The following is a 20779-nucleotide window of genomic DNA, read 5'->3' on the forward strand; positions in this document are numbered from 1 at the left end:
CTAACTTTGGTTCATTTTTCAATCAACTTGGATGCATTCTCTCTCTCGTTTTAAACGCAGCATGGGATTTGCCACAAATATTCATTTTTTTGCAGATAAATACAAAACACGCCGTGCGTCACTATTGCATTCTCGTAACGTTTTCTCTAAAAATTGCTTAAAATAGCCTAATTTGTAACATAAAAAATTATTTTCTACAGGATTCACTATTCCCCAAGCTTTTAAAATTGGTATACTATACCTCTTCCCAATTGTTTTTTATAAGTAAATAGTGCATTTTTGTAAACAATTGTAATTTTCTCATTTTTATTTTTAAATATTTATTGATCTTTCTCGAAGAAGCATACAAAATTTAGAAAAGGAGAAAAGAAAAGAAAGATATGAATTTTTATATCGATTTATATCACTTAATAGCATCAAAGGCGGCGTCTTCAAGAAGCTGGCTGTGGGTTAGAGATTAGAGCATCGGTTGAGCTACCTAAGCCCTCCTTACTACAAACATTTGAGCTAATACTGATCGGAATATTCGGCATCGACCTAGGGGAAGAAACAAGAACGACTAATGGATACTTGGTACTTGGAACTGCAGATCGCTAAATTTCGTAGATGGCTACCAAGTGCTGCTTGAACAGCTTGAACCTCGTTAACTAACTCGGCATCGTAGTTCTGCAGGAGGTCTGTCGCAAAGGAAAGAAGGTTTGGAAGATCCGCGGCGAAAAGGGCCAGTTTTACCAACGAACTGGGAACGGGTTTTGTAGTGTTGGACAGAATGCAGGATCGCGTGATCAACGATCAACGAGAGCATGTGTCTATTGATAAAAGGCCCTTTCTTCAATTACAGCATCATCAACATGCACTGTCCGCACGAAGATAGAGCCGAGGCTGGAGCGTACGACTGCTGCTCGCCCCGGGACATCAAGATCGTCATCGAGGATATGAACGCCCAGGTCGGTAGGGAAGAAAAGTATAGACCGATGATAGGACACCATAGCCTGCACACCGACACGAATGATAACGGCCAACGATCAATAAACTTCGCTGCTTTCTGCGGCCTGGTGATCCGAAGCACCTATTTATCACGCAAAGGTATCCACAAAGTCACCTATCTAACGTGCAATGGTCAGATTGACCATGTTCTTATAGAAGGCCGATTCTTCTCTAATATCACGAATATACGTTGGGTGGGGATATTAACTATGACCATCACCTAGTGCGCTAAACCTATCAACTGTATACCAGACACGCCAAAGCCGTCCTCCTAGGCAGAACATCGAGCAGCTAGATAACGCGCAATCTGTCGAGAACTACGCGCGAGTAATGGATAAGGCACTGTCTTTTACCGTGGAGTTAGGTACTTCAAACCATGAAGATGGGTAGGATAGAATACGCTCGGCTCGGGGTAGGCCGCTACCGAGGCACTAGATAAACAGTCTAGAAGAATATAAAACAATTGGTTCGATGGGGAATGCCAACATGCGGTGGAGTAGGATAAATTTTCTTAACATTGTCACTAGAAAGAACTTGGCCTAAAATCGACGAACAAGAAACCAGTTGACCACGATCCAGAGGAGTAAAAAGCGCTAAAAGGAAGAGAGATATCGTGGAAAATTAGAACAACTGTTTCGAGCTAATGACTCGCGCGAGTTTTACGAGAAGGTGAACCAATCTCATAAGGGATACACCAATACCTGACATGTCAGGAATGACCGATGGAATCTAATCACAAACGAGCGCGAGGTGGTCGACAGGTGGAAGCAGTTCTTCGATTAACACCAAAATTGCGAAATTGCACAAGGAGGCGAAACGGAAATTAACCTCCCAAGTAACAATTTAGGTTTTATTAAACTCTTATGATGGCATTTAAGACCAAAATGGGTCTTCAAGACCACCATATGAGTACAATGAAACTCACATTGCTGCCTGGGCTGGGAATTCCCATGGAAGATAGTAATGTCCCAGCACCCGATCTCCAAGAAGTCAAACGAGAAATCGGGTTGGTTGAAGACCAACAAAGCCGCTGATAAGCACCGCCTACCGGCAGAGCTTTATAAACATAGCCGAAAAACGTTGGCAACGGCTCTACACTGCGATATTTCCAAGATTTTGGAGGAGGAGAAGCTACCAGAGGAATGGATGGAAGGAGTGATTTGTTCCATCTACAACAAGGGTGATCGATTCGACTGCTGTAACCATCGCGGCATAACGCTGCTAAACGCCGTATACAAGGTACTCTCCCAGATCATGGTACGCTGACTGTCACCGATAGCACAGAGTTTTGTAGGGAATTACCAGGCGGGTTTCATGATTTCAGATCTTGCAGAAATGGCAGAAGTACAACGTGACCACGCATCACATCTTTATTAATTTCAAAGCAGCATACGATACAGTCGATCGTGACCAGCTATGGCAGAAAAACAGACGCGACTGATGTGTTTCGAGTCCCTTCGAGACGTGGCGAGGGTTAAAACAAGGTGACTGCCAACTCCCACGGACGATAACCATTGACGGCGATGAACTAGAAAAAGTGGGATGAGTTCGTGTATTTGGGATCGCTGGTGACCGCGGACAACAACACTAGTAAGGATCCAGCAGCGCGAATCGAACCTATTTTGTCCTTCGCAAAACGGTACGATCAAGAGGCATAAACCGCCGTACGAAGCTGACAATGTACAAAACCCTTATTAGAACGGTAGTTCTTAATGGACTTGAACAAGTGACGTTGCTCACGAAGTACATACGCGCCCTTGCCGTGTTCGACGATATTTGATGGAGTAGAAACTGAGATCGGTAAGTGGTGGCGGTGTATGAACCACGAGCTACAGTCACTGCTTGGAGAGATACCCATCGTCCATCTGGTAAAACTCGGTAGACTGCAGTGAGCCGAATGGATCGTAAAGGTGCCGGACGACAGTGCGACAAAAATAGTTCTCTTCAACAACCCCAGCTGGAGAAGGGGGCTTAACGTGCCAGATGGTTTGACCAGATCTAAAGTGTGTTGCAACTTCTGAGACGATTGAAAAATTGGCGACGAGCAGCCCAAGATCGAGTTGCTGCTGCCAACAGGATTCTACGGATTACGTAGCCAGCTGAGGTCCCGTAGCCCGTAGCCTGTAATTCTCCCGGTAGTACTCTACGGCCACGAAGCGTAGACGTTGAAGGAGAGCGACCGACGAGCTCTTGGCGTTTTTGAGCGTAAGATACTGGGATTTATTCTTGGCGGACGATTAGACGAAGTAGTATGGCGCAGGTGCATGAATCATGAAATACTCCAAGCATACAAATACAGTATACGGATATTGTGAAGCGACTAAAGTGCGGCACGGCCTGGCCAATGGGTTGGCCACGTAGCAATGATGCCGGACGAGAGACCAGCGATAACAATACTTGACAGAGAACTCGACAGAGGTCGACGACTTCTAGGTACTTCTAGGATGACGTGTATGCTAGAGCAGCGGGTGTTTGGGGCGACTGGAGAGCGGCAGCTCAAGACCGAGAAACGTGGAAACGGCCCCTGAATTCGGCAGGGATTCAATAAACGGATTGTTGCCGAAAAAGTAAGCAAAATTAAAAGCGCGCTTTTAAATGGCCAATTTCTAGAACAATTTTAGACAATTTTAGAAATTCCAATTTCTAAAATGTGAAATAGTTTTGCAATACTCTTCTAATTGCTCAACCAACATCTTATCAACGGTTATATAGCAAACAATCTGACTTAAAATTGAAAAATATGGAACTTGAAATTGATTTTTATGTTTCTATGACATCGAATGGGATATTTTTGATTTGAAATAACTATAATTCATTGAAGTAGGCTAATTGATGCCTTCCTTCGGGAATTGCCCCTATTTATCCATAAGCACTCACTGCATGGCAGGTAGTGAGAATATTTTTACTTTTAAACTGGTCGATAATTCGTTCACTGACATAGACTTTTGCTACCAGTCGAATTGCGAAATTTTTCGATCTAATAGCATCTGTGTAGTATGCCTAATAAAAACTTAGTAGTCTTTTTTAAAGCCACTTTAACGCCCTTAAGCAGCGCTAAAGTAGTTTGACGTTTACGGTTGCATCGAAGTATACTGTTTAACTGAAAGACTCGCTATTAAGCTTGTTTATCGCCTTTTGGGAGAGAGTTGATTTGAAGAACTTAAAGTAGCTTAAACATTGCTTGTTAATATACCATTTTAGGGCATACCCTATGCAGCTTTGATCGCTTTAAACCAACTAGTAAACAGTCATTGCTCTTGCAATTCAGTTATCCTTGCTACTTGGGTACGGCTCACATTTTCCGTTTATCATGCTTTCTTTATTGAAGTTACCAATAGCCATACTCTAATGTAATGACTGTTGTAATGTTTTGTTACGATTTGCGAATATGCACGCGAGATGGTTTTTTTTTTCAGATGCGAGTTGACAGATGGAAGGACGGTGAGTGAAAAGATTTTACGCACATAAGTAGCGTCGCGGGCGCGCCCATTGTGTACTAGGTGGTTTATGTTGCACAAAATATACTAAGCGACTAGATGCAAATTGTCGACAATTCCTTTTTGAATACCAATACGGTTACCACGCTAATCATCATGATTTATTGGTTATTACAATAAGCTATAGTAGTGGAGCAGTATAGTGCACCGCATACCGTAGTGCTAATTGAGAAAATTTCCGGCATAAAAAATTCCCCGATCAAATCCTGTATAGAAACCTATGTAACGCTAATGCTCATAAGTTTTACGTCTGTCCACTTTTCGTAATGATTGCAATTTTAGAATTTCATTTCATACCATTTTCGAGCGACAGGGCAGCGTTGTCGCAATTGTGACGTAACCTTCATCAACGATTATGTAGGAGGTACATGATTGCATCAAAGTTTATTCATGAAACCTCATAGAACATATTTTTTTGTCTATTTTCTCATCAACCTCATGGTTGCCAAATTGACTCAACAGAATCAATGATCACCTAGCAATTTGGGTTTTGCGCCACAAGTGCCTGTTATGGGAGATGTATTTCAGAAGCAGGTATGTTTATTTTGCTAATTAACTTTCGCTATATGGACACTGTGACTTGACATATGTGGGAACCATGATAGACTGAATCACGTTCCTTTTATGGCAGGTGTGAAGTCTGTGGTTAAAACATTGTGACTCAAATGAGAATATTTTTGCCAATCAGGGGCAAAACGCAAAATTGTTTTATTGAGTCACTGGTCATATTCTAATCGTAAGAACTGCTATGCATGGAGACAAAAATTGTCACCGTTTTAGCAAATAACATACAATCATAACTTTAGCTCATATTTTTCTTTCAACCAATAGAACGATAAATAAGGTAAATAATGAATGAAATTATCAAATGTTCCTTCACACGTACGTCAATCCGGCAGGAAAACCTGCCACGAAAACTTGTTTGTTGTGTAAGTATCTTTAGCATACGGAACACATTTCATCTGATGATGACAACGGAAGCAAAACACTAGCCAACTCTACTCTGGTCAACTCTACTAGTCAAGCAACTATCGTGTGTGTTAGGAAGCGGCAACCGTGTGGCAGACATTCCAATGGCACGTCGCCGCTTGACGGAACGTTAGATGACCGTCTTTTCTATTTTTTGCTGACGGTGCCATTAAAGACCCCTACTGATCATTAGCATAAGTTTGGCAATAACGATGCGGCTGGTTATGGTGTAGCAAATATAATATAACCGTAGTTTATCTATTTTGTTTTCGGTAAACTTTAATTCCCGAAGATGGAAAGTTTTTTTTTGCGAGGCAGAGGATCATCAGATTCGTGCGCACAGAAACGAAGTTCGAGTCTTGCAAAAATTTCTCTAACACAAATGGCACAAAAAATGAAAATTCCATCAAGTTGCAAACATTAAACTGTTTTGAACTCGTACATTGCAAAACCTCATCCAATTACAGAATGCGTTATTTGAAGTGCACGTCGTGGTGCGTTTGGTTCGGACGTGACTTGCGGCTAGAAGGTTTTTGTTTGTGGGAAGTCATGCCTTCAACCAACAGAAAATTTATTAGCAGACGGAAAAAATCATCATTACTCGTTTATTAATACTTCCGCAGAAAAAATAACGCTCAACGCTCAACTTACAAAACAGTGCTTGCTATTACGAGGATTGCCAACACTTTGCTGAACTGCAATGAGTTCAACATCCAAAGTACTTGTGGTGATCATTTTCTGCTCAAGTGCTAATTGTATTTTCTCAGAGCAAGTGCAATTAAGTCGAATTTGATGAGTAGGGTCAACATAAAGTGTTCCTCAATTACTCAAATGGCTGTGGTCAGAGCAGTGCCACACAAATACAGCTTACTTCTTAAGCAAACCAACAGCAGATGCAGTGTTGTGTTTGAGAAAAAAAACATCAACCGCAAGGATGACACGAACACACAACCGACAGTGCCGGCTTGATTAGCGCCATAAACCATCATACCAACCGTGGTGCTAAACTCTGGGTGAGATTTGAATGTTACGAGACCGTTGCATCTTTACCAACCAACCACCGACTTGCTCCGCTGGGTCCGGATCTGTCCGACGACGGCTGAACCGGTGGTACAGCATACGCCGCCGCCCGGCTGCGTTCATAGTTTTGAAAATCCGCACACGGAAAACAACTTTCACTCTCGATGCTGCTGTTACTGTTGAGGCTTCATGGGCAACCGATCGTAAGATGGTCAGTACTGAACAGCTGGCGCCCGATACTAGTACGTGGTACCGTATTAGCTATCACCGACCGGTGGAGCAGCGGAAGAATTGGGTGCTACTTAGAAGTTACTTAAAACTCGTGAGACGTGAAATTACCAATCAAATCCAATTACGCTCTCTATTGACTTTGTTTGACATAAGATATTTCATGTTGAGAATGATGAGAATCAGATGAGAATTATGTTATTTAAACATTTTTGGAACGGAAATGTTTCACCGAAAAATCGCTGAAAAATGCAGTTCTCATTCTATGCTGAGAACAATCATGTGTCTCCTTTTCTTTGGAATCGATGGAGGCACCTCATATATCACGGTTATGGCTGCGTAGTGAGGGATGTTATATGAGTTCGTAGACTATGAACTTGTTCGATGAGTTTAACAATATTTAGACTACGAAATTATGCAGTTACAACGGTTGGCAACTGTAGATGACAAGGCCTTAGCGGCTTACAAACTCTTAAGAGGCAGTTAAAAGTTATAATTTTTTAGCGAGCAACCACTAGAGTTAACAGAATCGTAGTACTAGTCCCGAAGTTGTCCTGTACCCTAGCTAATGGCATGTAGCACTGAGATTTTGCTGTTTTACTTTATTCAGCTTCGAACACTTCTGCCAACCAATAACCAGCCGTTGCAATATTAATTATTTATAGTATTAAAGGTTGTTATTTATGATAACTTAATACTAAACTTTTGTACTGGTTTAAACCACTTCGGATTATTTAAAAATCTTTAAATACAATCTGTAATCTTGTTTCATTGATAGTTGTGGAATTTGTCTTTAATGAAGTTCAATAACCGCCTTTGGCTGGTTCAAAAAACTTAAAGCAGATTAAGCATAACTAACTCAAATATCAAACTAGCTTCCAATTAATGAAGCCATAAACACTTAAAATCAACCATTGACTAAGCAGCACGCGTCGGCAGTTGTAGTAGCAGTTAATAGCTACAGCTGCAACTCATGCGACCAATATAAACTAATTCATTCATTCAATGCATTGACCAACATGGATTTACACATTCCTAAATCCTTCCTATAAATTAATGATATGCTGTTAAAAGGAACAACCGCATCAACTATTTGAAATGATTGCAACTAAAAGTATAATACTATACAGCTATATATAAGAACAGGGTGTATATTAACCGGCATCTTCTCTCTTTATGTTGGGAATAACGGTTGTTGACGTTTTCATTAATTTTCTAAAAAAATAAGTACTGAATAATTGCACATTCCCTTTTTTTATTGAGGTAAATATTCGATCGCATAAAATACTTAAGAGTAACTATCCTATATCATATTGTGTGTTCAATCACAAGTGGTGACTTTTCAACACTATTAGAATTGCATTATATACTATTATTATAATTTCTTATGATTTGTTACGGCAATTAAGATGATTTAACAGTAGGGATTAAAACCTACATTGCACATTCTTGATTTCATGAGAGCGAAACAAAAAAGCAGAAGGGTCTATTCCTGGGGACACGAATGCAGGGTTGGCATAGGATGTTTGAATTTTGAAAAAAAAAATGGTTTCTACTCTACAGCAGTAAAAGGCGTTTAGACTGGGCATTTTTTTGCCAACATATGGAATACGACATGTTGTGGGTATGAAATGGGGAAGGCAAATAAGGAGCGTCCCATATAGCTCCAGCCATCCAAGCCCCTACTAGCGCCTCCACGTGACCATACCTGGTAATGCTCTATTGAGTAGCCAAGCTAGGAGGTGCGATGCTGGGTGGTTCCCGGCTGCCTGATCTCCAATCCGCGGTTTTGGGCAGACGGCGGAGCCACACGGTCTTGTTAATAGGTAAGCCTAATATAAGTTATTTTAATAATTTTTTGACGTAGGACTACGTCTTACGGCAAGTTTTGAGATAGGGTGTCATTCCAAAAAATCGAAAAATGCGAGCGTCACGAAAAATGAAAGGTTTTGAGCGCTAATAGCTCAGCGGTTTTCCAATCGATTTTCAATATTCTTACTCCAATCGATCGGAAAATCTTCTAAGAATTGACCCAAATGGAGAAAAGTATGGATTCTTGATGTTGAAGTATTGAAAAATTGAAAATAATGAACCTATGTTTTACCAGAATTCTCGCTTCGTGATTGGTTGGAAGATTCTTTACGATGATCTAAGCCTATACCAATTTGATATCTGTGCTTGGGAAGTAAGCCAAAACAACTGACGAAGTTACCTCATTTCAATAATATTTCTTAGCACCGCGGCTAAACCTAGACCATTTTGATGTCCTTGCTTGGGAAGTACGCCAGAAAGAGTGACAGAGCCCCCTCGTGCCAACAGATTTCTTACGAACGCGATTAAATCTAGTCCAATTTGATGTCTGTGTTAGGAAAGTGTGCCAGAAAAAATGACACAAGCTCGTTGTTCCAACAGATCGCAAATTCTTTACTGCGAGACGATTAAACCTCGGCGAATTTGATATCTGTGTTGGAAAAATGTGCTACAGCTGTAGTGTTCGGTTATAATACGACTCTGTATGAATACGCATGCTTGCCGTTTCATTAGAAGTATAGTGAAAAGATGTGCTGTTGATAAAATAGGATTGAAATGGTAAAATCCCTTCAACGTGGGGAACCATGGGTAATAAAAACAATCTTTAATTTCTGTAAGGTAGCAGGCAAGCAATAGTTTGTGTTCTTGATTTTGTTAAATTGTTTTCAAATGCACAATGTTTTGAGAATTGAACGTATGCAATGTTACTACTTTTATAAATGTTACATACAACGCCTGTAGCATGTATATATGTTGCATATAGCATGTATACATGAAGAATCGAATGATTACAAGCATGAATACATGCTACTATCACTACAAAGAGACTTACGTAGTCCTGCGTCACCTATATATGCGGTCGTGTCTTGTACACAACCCCTCTGATTTTTTTCGTTATAGCTTATGAAGCATCTCCTGCTATATAGTGAAAACTTTGGTCAAAACCAGTTATAATACTGCACATGGATACCAGAATGAAAAAAATAAATTAATTATTAGAAGCACTTATGGAACCTCAAAGGACACAACTCTATTCCATACGAAGGACTGCTGGTGAGATTGTTCTATTTTTGCCCGTATATACCACATTTCATCGTAATGTCATATTGTTGATAGTATTATTGTTGTTGTCATAAATGTGGAAGGCTGGATGATGGAGTGGATTGCCAACCTGAATCTTAAGGTCTGAAGCAATGCGTATGGGTCACGTACAATTATGGGTCATTTCAGCTTTGTCTGCCGGTCGATGCATGAACATTGCAATGATTGATTGATAAAATTGTAAGTAGCAATAATAATTTGGCCAACCATTAGGTGATATTTAAACAGAAATTAGCAGCTAAAACTAAAATGACCCACAATTGTGTATGACCTATGATTGCGGACTGACAGTACATGACAAGCCAATTTTGTTTTTTTTTTTTTTTTTTTATTGATTAAAGAGATTTTAAATTTTAAATTCATTCATCTCTAAAGCCAATTTTGTGTTAAACAGATTTAGAATCTGTTTGTCATTTCAGTTTCTGTTTGCAATTGCTGTCCCCTAAAATAGTGTAGTATTTATACCATTTCGAGTCCGTTTCACAGACTCATTTGACGGATTTAATGGAACAATTAAAAACTATTTACGGATTTAATGGGTTATCGCGGATGACTGTACTTCCTGTATGAATGTTTGATTACAAATACATGTTTAACTCTTCAGAGCCATTCACAATCGTCTTGAAACAAAAAGTTTTTGGTTAGCAGTAGATGTCAAAAGTGTTGCGAAACTCGAACTAGGCTACTCACTTGGTATATCGGATGATCGGATCAGATGGTCTGTGCTTGGGGATCAATGCGATTGTACGAAAAGTGCGTTGAAGAACAATAAGATTTTTGCAAAACAAGCAAAAAAATTAAGCGTTTTTCTTAACTATTAATTGGGAAACGCGTCTATTCTTGCTTTTTATATACACGTATTTTTTCATGCAAAAACCTACCAAAAGCAATACAAAAACGAAAGAAATTTTTTACCGCTTTCTGCGCATTACACTGTTAGAACTTCTACATCAGTTTTGTGCTAGAAGCGTTAACATTCATTTTTCGAGTTCTTTAGACCACTTCCGTGAAATCAGTGTCAGCAACATTTATCGCTTTGATCATTTTAGCACATGATGCAAAGCATATAAATGTCTGAGACTCAATATTATCAAACTTTAAGGTTTTACGAGCCAATGCGCAGCTTGCTTGGCAACCCTCTAGCCGATTCTGGGTACCTCAGTGGAAGTGGTCCGTAAAGCCAAAATGGTCATAAAGTTGGGACGTTACAGACAGCATTTCCAGAGCTGATTCACCGTTTCAGATACTCACATTCCACAGATTTCACCTATTTCGGATATTTTTCGACGGATTTCCGTTCTTATTTCATTCTAGGCTGATCCAATAGTTGTGGTAGTACCAATAGTTGCGCTACTATTCATTATTAATGCATATTTTTGTCACCGTAGCATTTTAGATAAAACAATTACGTTCATTCTATAAAACAGGTGCTTAGAAGTATTGGTAGTTAGACTACACCATTTAAAATTAAAGCATTATTTGCTAAAATGCCAATTCTCCGCAGTTGGAGGGCACAACTATAGGCTCTCATTTCTAGAGTTTTGCTACGATGTTTTTTCACTTAGCAACCTAGCAATGTATATGGAATAACACAATTAAAGGAACACCAAACTTAATTAAGGAAACGTTAGCACAACTGTAGGTACAATATAATTGAATCGGAAAATTCCTTTTTTCTTTATAAAGCTTCTCGTACAACGAAAGCAATTGTCTTGCCTTGTGACAAATACCTTGTATTTGATAAATTTACATCCCTCAAGCATTAATTGAAGTATATACCTTAATAAACAAGAAAAATGAAGTTATATTGTGCTTAGTGGCGCAACTAATGGATCATCTACCCTAAATGTGAATGAATTTTCATACTAGAAAAAGATACAAGAGATGAAAAAATAAATTTTAGACATGCTTTTATATTCCACGGAATATCTCCGCCGGTATGCCACTGGTCACTGGGAATCTCGTATTTCGAAAAAACTAGAATAATTTCCCCATTGAGTGTAATTGATTTCATCTAAAAGTGTCTTATATTGTACAAGTTTAAATTTTGTCAAAATTATGCCTGTCCCGACTATTTTGTCTAACCTCTGTATATCCCTTAACCCTCTAAAGGGAGACATTGTACATCGATGCGATCAAGCTAATGATCATTTTTACTTGAAAGTACATTCAAAGGAAGTTCAAGGATTGATTTTCATGAAAAATAATTGTCTGGGTGAGCGCCAGGTAAGAAATACTTTTACCAAAAAAAAACAAATATGAATTTACCAAAAAAACAAATGGGTGAAACAAATATTTGTAGAACACACTAAAATAAGCAACTTTGCTGCATATAGTAACTATCTATCTCTTACTGGTTGCGAGTTTCAATCATTTGTTTAAAGAAACCACTCTAAAATCAATTCTGCTCAAAAATTTTGCACACGATGTTTTCATTGCTTTCAAATGTTCTACAAAGTAATTTAGTAGGTTAAAATACACTCTGAAGATTGTTTATCGCTAGGATGCATTTGGATGATAACTAGCACAGAGTTAACAAACAGTTGAATTAAGTTGCGAAGACGTGTCGATTTCTATATAAACATTTCCAGCACAAAACGCTAAAAAAAGAAATTTTTTACTCGACTATTTTCGATTGGAATTGAAATGTAAAAATAGTTTCTTTCTAAACCTAATGGGCCGTATGAATAAAACAGTTTTCTTTACTTTCCCCGTGTAAATCTTATAGGAGAGTTTGCTCTAACTCTTTTATCCATACGGCCTAATATTTCCATGTTTATCTATAAGTAAATGAAAATAAAAAGGTTTCACAAAACGGACCTTTCCTTTTAAAAAGGAGGTACTACCACTAATCGTGGGGGGTATCAATCGGAATCAAATTTAAGATTTTTGCTTTCTGACCTAAAATAAACAATCTGACAAAATTTGGCTCAAATCCGTGAAGGTCGATTACACGCTTATCGGATACTTTGCATGAGTTAACTCTAATAGATAAATCTGAATAACTTGAGAACGGTTGGGCCTAAGAAACAGTTTATATAAGAATTTAGTTAAAAGTGATGCATATAGAATTTGACTCTAAAAAGCAAAGCCTGGGAGCTAATTCCGTTATCGTGATTTGAGCTTCTGTTTTTATACGACAGACTTCGCAACCAGCTGTTAGAATACAGGACAGTGCGAGGTCAGTGCTACGATCCAATTTGACTCTGCCAGTTTTATAAAAATTACAAATTCAAATACAAATCAAAAATAATATTTGAGCTAGAAATGCCCATATCAAATGACATATAAGATGGTATAACAAAGGTTCCTTGCATCACTAGGTGGATTAAATCGGGTTTTTTTTAAACGGTAGTTCTACATGATGGAGGGACGGTAGGCGAAAGTAACGAATTTTTTTTTTTGAGTGGTGGGGAAAGAGCGGGAAGGTAAGGAGGGGGGAGGGGTTATTAGTAGCTACGCTTAACAAGTAGTCGTTATGGCTCCTACCTTTTGTCCAATGCTGGAAGGTGCATGGGTCGAACCAAGCTACCGTCCCTCCATCAATTGTAGAACCACCGTTTTAAAAAAAATATATTAATATTAATGCCAGACCGCATTTCAAGGTCAAAGACTAAAAAACACGAGTTTGGTCTAGATAATAATGTCCCAAATCCCACATTTCTATTCGCCTGTGCAACAATATGGCAATAATGGTGACTGAAAAACGTTTGATCATTCAAAAGTACACCTAGAACCTTAGCTATCGTTAATCTGCTGAGCAATTTTTCAGAGATAGAATTATTCCAATTCTTTCTGCGTGACTCAAAACCAACGAATTTCGAACATACCAATCATCATTAAGATGTCCCTGAAATTCAATGCAATCAGATGTCGATCGTATAGACGTATAGATAGTCAGCGTAAATTAAAAATAGGCCTGATAATATAACATGGTAGACGAAATTGAAAAATAATATAAATTGTAATGGTCCAAGATTACTGCCTTGTAGTGCTTCAGAGCAGTTCATGAAGCGCTGTAATTCAAGATCGTCTGTTTTCACAGATAAGGTGCGGCCAATCCGCCCAGTTAGCTCAGAGGTACAATGCTGGTCTAAGAAGCCAGTCGTCGTATGTTCGAATCTCGGCTGGACGACGTTGCTAGAGCCAGCAGGATCATAGCACTAGCTCCGTAATTGTCCTGTACTCTAATAACCGGTTATGAAGTCTGTTGATAAAGAAGGGTCAGCCTTAAAGACGTTTATGACCTAAGGCTTTGTTTTTTTGTGCGGCGCATAGGTATGATTTCAGCCATTTAATTGTATTGGGAGAGGCATCAAGGTGTCGGATATTCACCAATAGGGCTTTTAATAAAGAGTAATTCTCGCTGAAATGGGGCCACTACTGACACGAGGTCTTCAAATATTGGAACTTTTGCGCTTAATTGGTTGAAAATGGTTGAAAAATAGGAATGACACTTTTGATACCTCGAAATAGCGAACATAGCGTGCGGCAAAGGGTCTAACAGGTAAAAAAGTTGAACTGTGTGCAAACCTTGAGATCTATATCATGTGATATTCCATAAATTTGCCATGAAACAACTAGCAAATGGCCCGGTTCTGTAAAGAAGAAGAACATGGAACAAATGGAGCAAAATTTTGTTGGCGGCCCTTTCGGATTTGTTGGCCATATTGGATTTTATCAAACCATCGTCGTTTTCACCATGAGCCCCCCAACCGATTTTCATTTTAAGACCACCATTGGAAAGCTGAGAAAAAATGCCACAAGCAAAATTCATAAAATTAGGTGTGCAATGGCATTAACTGAGTTAAACAACCAGTTATTTGTAGCAAGGTTCACAATTTTCATATAATTATTGTGATATTTCCAAAATTTGCTATGAAACAAACTACAAACGACACGGTTATGTGAAGAGGAGAGATAGGGCTTATAAACGAAGTGAAAAAAAATCGACGGCCATCTTAGATTTGACCGCCATGTCGGATTTTATCAAAAAATCGCCGTTTTCGTCATGATTCCTTCAACCGATTTTAATTTCAAGACCAACATCGGAAAGCTAATAAAAAATGCTATAAGAAATATTCATCAAGTTAGGTGTGCAATGGCATTACCTAAATAAAACAATTAATTTTCTGTAGCAAGACATTCTATTATATGAGAGTTGTAAACCTTGAGACAGATAATAAATTTTTTCATTTATTTAATGCCACTACACATGTAATTTGATGAATGTACCAAATCCAAGATGGCCGCCAACAAAATTTTGTTCCATTTGAAAGCCCTGTTCTCCTTCTTTACAGAACCGGGCCATTTGTTAGTTGTTTCATGGCAAATTTATGAAATGTCACATGATATAGATCTCAAGGTTTGCACAAAATTCAAATTTTTTTTTAACCTGTTGGACCCTTTGCCGCACGAGGGGTCCACTATTTCGAAGTATCAAAAGTGTAATTCTTATTTTTTAATCATTTTCAACCAATTAAGCGAAAAAGTTCCAATATTTGGAGACCTCGTGTCAGTAGTGGCCCCGTTTCAGCGAGAATTACTCAAAAGAACATAAGTAAATTTGTTCAAAATGATTCGTAGAATTTAATTTTGCTGCAGTTTAACATTAAAAAATGTCAAATTTGGTTTTTGAAACCATTGTCGAATTTTAAAGATTTAAAATAAATCAAAAGGAGTGTCTATAAGTAGGTCTTTACCAAGTTTAGGGCATAATTTAAGCAATTTTTTTTCGGAAATTTAGAGGGGATAGTTTTGAAAAAATTGACATTTTATGATTTTTATCACGATTATGCAAACTTTTTTGCTTCAGTTTTTTTCTGAAAATATACTTTCCTACAACTTTTCCTTTGCCGTCGTTTTGATCAAATGGGTAGTTTTCAAAATATGATTTTTTGAAAGAAAAACAAAATCATCACATTTTTTTAGAGAGACTTTACCTATTTGGCATTCGCCTCTGATATCACATTTCTAAATACGCTCTTCTAAAAATTTACTCTTGACGAAAGAAATTATGTTAAATGGAAAATGAACCCATGCGTGTGTTGGGTTCAATTTGAGTAGGAATAGCACAGTCGGAAAACAGTTGAAAATACACTCCAAAAGTGCTTGGCTTGGCTTAGTGTGCTGGAAGTTTCATCTGCTGGAAACATATTGAAGGAAGTCCGTTGTCGATGCGCTTCTCATCTCAAGGGCTTTAAAAGTTATAGGTACATTAAAAAGAAGCCTAAACGCCTAAAGGGAAAAAGGGAAACGTACTGCGTACCTCAGAAGAGGACGAGCGCCAAATAAAAAAAAATTTCATTAGTACTTTATCTTACTGTTTCTCGATAACTTTCCTAGCTGTTGAACAAATTTCAAATGTACATACAATATTGACACATGTGTCCCCAAAGATCAAAATTATAAGCATAAGCAGCATAAGCATGTGATACCGCCCGTGTTCTGCTACTCCAGGACCGATGAAAATTGCAAAATAATGGCTGGAAAAAGCAAATTTGGGACAGCACGCTATTGCTCATTGTGCAACCTTATCAGGTCTCTGCATGCTAGGAAGGAATGTTAGTCCAATACTTGTTTCTACTAAAGACCAGGGAATCCTCTGCATCTACACAAGTATTTCGGGAAAGGAATGTTTGTTAGTAGATGAGGGGATCTAGATGCATAATGTAAGTATGTAAGCACCAGTTATATGAGACTAACCTGGATATTCGAAAATTTACTAATTTGTTGAAAATTAAAATATATAAAAATATCTTTTTAACAAATTTAGTATAATGCCAATGGTGCTCATATACAACCCTAATTTTAATTATATCGAAAAATACTATGCACATGCGAGATTTACGGCTCGAAAACTACGTGACAACTTGAACTTATTGTATCTGAAAATAAAAATCAGGGATAATGAAACGAGCCAATATAGTCCCTAAGTCGATAAGCATTTCCTCTTACCAACGCTAATATGCAGAGATATAGCGCCCTATACACTAAAGTCTCCGAAAGTCAAAATTATAAGTTACATTTACTTCATATATAAAATTCATAGCAAAAAACACTGAACGATGGAACAATCGCTAGTTTTAAATGCAAGGAAAATTAATAACTACCTAAAGATTGAATGACAATTTATAGATAATTTTACCTCACTCAAACCCCTAACAAAATAAAATTCTGAATTTTTTAACTGTATAGATTCGGGCAAAAACTTTTACTTTTTTTCTTTACTAGTGAATAACCAAATTAATTAATTCATTTTTTTATATTCTCACATAAACAATTAAGTTTTGATAGTGTAAAAGTTCCTGAAATGGTAGCTAAATCTTATTATCTTACGGCAGGAGTAAATATATTTTTGAGAAGAACGAAAATAGAATGAACTGGAAAAAATGTTACCCAAAGTTCGCTTTCCGCTGAGTAAATGTATGAAGAATGAACAAATGGGGTGAGTGAAAAGAAAACTTGATATCTAACTCCCTGATGATAAACTGGCCGGTGGTGTAATTTGATAATATACACCACTGGAGATTGCGAATTGTGGGTTCATATCCCACCAGTCTCGTCAATCATTTGTTGACAGTTTGCATATCATTATTTCCCAGTACCAGTACTCGTTGTATAAAACGTCGAACTCTTACTGAAATACTTGAAGGTCCAATTGAGTTGTAATTTCCATGCTTAATTTATGCTTAATTCAACATAAAGGTTACATCATTAACAAATAAAATAAAAAGTAGCATCTAAATGAGAGCCCTGAGGTACCGCGAATGTTGCCTTTACTTTTAAACGCCTTATATTAAAAAAAGATGTTTTCAAATGAAAATTCAAAAAGCACCATAATTTAAAAAAATTAGAGATTGTCGTCATTGACGTATTTTCATCTTTTACTTCACCGGTATCATCAATTACTTCTGCTACGTCAATATTTGTAAAAATAGTTCAATTTATTTTTAGCGCCGCCAAAATAAAACTATAGTAAAAGCAAATTATTTTTGAAAGCTGTGTGTTTTTCTTGCAAGAATTAATATCACTTTTCCAATGATAAACTATTAACATGGATATGCAAATTTCATCAATTATCAAATTTGAACCAATAAAGTTTGATAAAAGAAAAGTTACCCTACTCAATAACAAAGGTAACTAACCAAAATTATAATTTGACTGTAATTAAAAATTTAGAGACTTTGACGCCATCCACAGTTTGAAAGTTTGAATACATATGAAATAAATCCCCTCCTCTAAAAAAATAGAGATACACCGTAATATAAATATGAACAAATAAGTGTTTAATTAACTCACATTGACGTTTTAGTTCCCAAGCACGATGTACATTGATATGTTCAATAGCAGCCAAGTATTAACTTCCTTTTCGGTTTTCTTTCCGTTTTGTTTCCAATGCGTCCTCGCAATGGACTATCCAACGAAGGCACACACGCACTCGGTAAATTCGCTCCGTGCTCATAAACTAGATGTTAAACATGCTAAACTTTTCCTCCCAATCAGCTTCGTCAGTTGCACTTTCGTTCGAAAAATTCACTGCACCGCACACCCTTTGTTCCTTATTGTCCCTAAGTTTTCCAAATCACTTTTCACCGTACATCGGCACCACACGGCACTGAATCTCGGTCACAATCAAATTCGATGTCTTACTGTTTTCCTTTTCGAAATTTTCACCTAATCGAATTAATTATTTTCTTCTCTCCCTCTATCTGACTACACCGCTCGTTGTTGCCTTTTGATGGGCAAATTTCTCACCAACGATAATATTTATCTCATTTTCCACAAACTAGCAGCTTCCCATCACTTCCGTTTTACTATATACCTTCTCCTCCGTTTCCTATCATCGTCCCCAGCTTCGACGGCCGGTCAGTGTTCGATGATTTTCTTTCTGTTTTGCCGACGAACAAAACGAAAATAGAAGAAAATTACGTAAACCGATTGCCACTGGTCAAAAAGAAAGACGGCAAAAAATTGAAGGCTCCCACACCTGCACCGAGTCTATCTCGTGGGGCTAATTTTTGTTCAGTTTTAGCCTTTAATCAATTCCCCAATGAGCGGATTTTCCTTTCTTTCCCGCCAAGCGAAACCAAACTTGCACAAAAAGTTTAACGTTTTAGTGTCGAATAATTGCCGCTTCGTCTGCCACCTTTGCCACGGGTTTTTCGTGTTTCGTTTTTCGGCGTTTACCCCGAAGCTTCACACAGTCTGGGGGTGTTGATCGTCTGCAGAGGGTGAAACTTTTTCGCAAAACAGCTCGGAAATGATGATCACACTATTTCAAACACTTCACATCTTCATGGTTTTGAGTGTATGTTTATGTTTTTCCTGTGGCTCTAAAGGCGCGGAAAAATCGAACTACTTACAACGGTGGACCGCCGAGTAACTCGTTTCACAAACGGTCACTCTCAAGTGGTTTCACTACTAAACCGTGCAGCAGTCCAAAGCATACCCACAGTTCGTACTGCACAGCGAGCCTTAAGCCACACAGCTAACGTACACACATGTGTATATTATTACTTTTATTATTATTATTTTGTTATGCCTTCACTGGTTGCCAAGAAAAAGTGCACAACTTGGGTTTTAATTGTACGTACGGCTGGATGGTGCTGGCCAGCCTATAGAGGCAAAGGTGCCAGTCGTTGCGATCCGCGCTTATGATTTAGTAAAAGTCACTGAAACACTGCGTGTTGCTAATCGAAAAGCTTATAATACTTCTTAATTGAAGAAAAATCAAAGCACTTTCTCCCTCCGAATGCTGTCGATTCTGGTTCGATCGAGACTTTTTTCACCTCTTAACACCACTAGCAAAATTCCATAAAATATTACAAAACAGAAAAGCACTAACAAACACTGTCAAGGTGACATAAAGATTAAAAAGCTACTAATAATAAAAATCCACGAAAGCAGCGATCAGAAAATAAAAGTCAGAACAACTTTGAACACAGCAGAAGAAAGAGAGTTTCTGCAAACTGCACAAAACAGCTCACCGAAGAACAGCAAGCACTGTGGCAGCACGAGAACCGCAACAGTTCAGAACAACGAGCTTATCGAGACGACGGTTACACGTTAACTAATCCGTAAAATCTGAACTCGAGCGGAGACACCTTCCTCGGTCAGGCGAGAGTCCGGGGTGCGCGATCGATTCGCGGGCGCTCAGTCTACTAAGTGATCGCGTGCTCGACTCAGACCCGCGACAGGTCGATGGAGCAGCAGAGGCGAGACGATTTTGGGGGAGGGCACACGTACCGCAACACAACTACAACCACGCACACATTCGCTCGAAAGTCGATCTTTTGCCGACGCGCAACAACCGACTGACTTCTGACTGAGAGACTTCTTATTCTACGAGATCGCGGCGCAACAACGTGCTGCCGCGGATGTCGCACTGAACTCGATCGATCGGGCGCGCGAACACACACCTCCTCCGCAAGGGTCAGACCTGAACGCAATCTGAAACACAACAACGAACTGCGGAGGCTTTTCGCTGCGCTGCTGGTCACCGCAACGACGGTGCGACCTGCGAAAGAAAAACCGAATGCCGCCACCACCACCATCAATGCCACTACAGGCTAAGAGCTTAACCGTGCTTAGCTCGCACCGATCGTAGCAAAACGAAAGGAAAAGCTCTCTGTTTTTTATATATATATTGTTGTTCGTATCGGCTCTCGAAAAAAGCTTCGATTATATGAAAATGGAAATTTTAAATCTCCTCACACGCTTCGAAGTGCGACAAAACTTGCTCGCGATTTCTTGGCTGGTTGGCTAGCTGGGTTGGCGGGCGGCATTCGTCGGACCAGCTGAGTGGCAAGGTTTCGTATGAGGTAATGCAACATCGTGATCGTGATTTGCGTGTTGTACGTTTCGTGATCGAACCAACTAGCGGAGTGGTGCGAAGTTTTCTGTTAGCGTTACTGAATATTATTTTCTAACGGTTCCGTATTATT

At 38.7% G+C, this 20779-nt stretch overlaps 1 protein-coding gene across 4 annotated transcripts in view; it reads right to left on the reverse strand.

Moving 5' to 3' along the window:
• The window catches only part of LOC128738104 (venom metalloproteinase 3), a 373270-nt gene extending 353263 nt beyond the window's left edge, over window positions 1–20007 (reverse strand). For 3 of the 4 annotated variants that reach the window (XM_053832957.1, XM_053832959.1, XM_053832960.1), the window contains exon 1: window positions 18135–20007. The gene's annotated coding sequence lies outside the window, so the exon portion shown is untranslated. The remainder of the gene's footprint in view (window positions 1–18134) is intronic. The other variant, XM_053832958.1, reaches the window with a different exon arrangement.
• Between the last annotated feature and the right edge of the window lie 772 nt (window positions 20008–20779).

This window comes from Sabethes cyaneus, chromosome 2, assembly GCF_943734655.1.
Source record: "Sabethes cyaneus chromosome 2, idSabCyanKW18_F2, whole genome shotgun sequence".
NCBI lineage: Eukaryota > Metazoa > Arthropoda > Insecta > Diptera > Culicidae > Sabethes > Sabethes cyaneus.